Below are 2518 nucleotides of genomic sequence, written 5' to 3'. Positions count from 1 at the left end.
ACCATTTGTTTGACCTTTCAACAAGTCGCTATGATGCACACTGACCACCAGGGGGCAGACGCTCCGATCCGGTAGGTTAGCTTGCTGCTGGGGTCCACCGATCAGGACTGAGCGAGATGGGCCAGACACGCCTCCTGTGGTCCCTCCTAGCCTCTAAAATATTTCTTCTAATTAATTTCCTTTCAATGTGCACAAATCCATGCACTGGGCCTCAGTATAATATAAAATAACTGGCCCATGTTCTGCAAATATGTCATTGTCATAGAAAGACAAAGAAAACCAGATTTCTTCCAGATTAAAGGAAACCAAAGAGACAATATGACGAAATGCAATATGTGATCTTCTACTGGCTCCTGAACTGGAGGGGGAAATGCTAGGATAGGACTATATTGGGACAACTGACAGAATTGGAATATAGACTGAATATAAACTGTATATTTGTAAAGTATTATATTTATGTTAAATTTCCTGAATTTAATAATTCCATCACAGTATATAAAAGAATATCCCTGTTTTCAGGAAAGATGCACAGAAGAATTAGGAAATGGACATGAATGTGCCACCTCCTCTCAAATGATGCAGAAGAAAATATATATGTGTATATGAAAAGAGAGAAAGCAAATGATAAAACAAATCTGGCAAAATATTAAAAATTGGTGACAAGTACCGTAAAGGGTAAATGAGATCAGGGGGAGTTCTTAGTATCATTCTTGCAACTTTTCTGTAGTTTGAACTTACTTCACACTTGGAGTGCGGGTGAATTTCCCGCCAAAATATAAGATGGCTCTGTCTTTTGGTTTTGTTCCATCCACCAAAAGGGTGGATTACAAACAAATATTTGGTAATACGCAGTTACAATCGGCCCGAGTTTACACGTTTCCCGCACTCCACCGCAAATCTATATGAACCGAGTTAAAGACGGCTCCCGCGGAGTACGCGCAATTCACGCGAGCCGACTTAACTCGTTTCCCGCACTCCAAGTGTTCAAAATAAAAACATTTTTTGAGTGTGATGAAGGCCTGGGGAGGGAGTGGGAGTAGGGAAGAGGGGTTCAATGGAGGGAAAAGGGGGATATCTGTAGTACTTTTAACAATAAAGATAAATTTTTAAAAACTTAAGGACTAAAAAATTTAATATTTCATCATTAAAATCAATATTATTTTTGTGCAAAAAAAGTTTTACAACCTGGCTCTCCCTCCCAAGAGCACACCTGCCTGTGCCTTTCCCTTTCCCTTCCCCTTCCTCCTCTCAGGAACATAAAACATTAGCTTCCTCACTCCCAAGCTCCAAGAGCCCTTCCTGTACCTCCATAACTTGTTTCCTAAGCCCATTTCTTCTAGGAATTACTTCTTCTACTTCTGAAATTTACCAAATAAATGTTCTCTTACCAAAAATGTTTTACAGCCTAATTCCATTAAGGGATAAATATTTTTACATAGATGTAAATTACTATTTATAAAGTACTTAAAATTTTAGGGTCTTCTTTTTCACTTAATATTGTCTTAAGTATTTCCATGTATCAACCTAGTTACAAAGCAATCATTTTTAGTGCCTATATAATTATCAACCATGTAATCATTTTCTTATTATTGAACATTTCTGTTTATTTCCAACTTTCACAATTTCAGTATCACGGTTATGAACATATCTATCAAAATTACTTTATTTCCTTTTGGGAATACTTCCTAGGGGTTTTAGGATAATTTTGTATAACAAGATCCAGAAAAGGTGACTGTACTGTTTGAGATGTCAAAATTATATGGATTAAGATTCACTCATGCCAGAGAATATTCTCCATACTTGTGAATATGGAGTTGGTTTTGAAATTATTCATCAGCATATTGGTACCATTGCCAGACAACAGCTCTCCAACACACACACACACACACACACACACACACACACACACACACAAACACACACACCATTCACCAAGCCCAAGGAGCAAATCAAATGGGGAAGATAAGGATGTGCAAGGAACCAAGCTGACAGACTATTGCTGTGTTGATTCACCACCAACTTAGCTGGAATGCTTTTCTCATTAACACAAAGCAAAGCAGACCAAACTTGCTCATGTTCAGATGCACTGGTTTTAGTAAATAGGTCTTATTCTTACAAAAGTTCCAAAATTATCTATATCTACACTAATAAAAGACAAAGATGCTAATTGACTGTACCTTCACTACGCCCAGGCCACACCCACCAGCCAATCAGAGCAAGTATATGCAAATTAACCCAACCAAGATGGCGGCCGGCAGCCACGGAGCTAGAGCAAGCCGGAGGCTTGGTTGCCCCGGCGATGGAGGAAGCCAAGCTTCCCGCCTGCCCTGGCCGGCTGTGGCCTCCGCAAAAGGCAACAAAGTTTCAATTATAGAAGATAAATAAATCCCAGATACCTGCTTCCAGCCAGCCTCCAATGGGAGCTTGGTAGACTGGAGGCTGTGGCCAGCCTGCAAACAGCCGTCAGCCCCTCACCCAGGCTGGCCACACCCTCATGGGGTAAGGGTCCCGCTGGGGG

The sequence above is a fragment of the Myotis lucifugus genome, unplaced genomic scaffold (assembly GCF_000147115.1).
Source record: "Myotis lucifugus unplaced genomic scaffold, Myoluc2.0 scaffold_1, whole genome shotgun sequence".
Classification (NCBI taxonomy): Eukaryota; Metazoa; Chordata; class Mammalia; order Chiroptera; family Vespertilionidae; genus Myotis; species Myotis lucifugus.
This window is presented reverse-complemented; position numbering follows the sequence as displayed.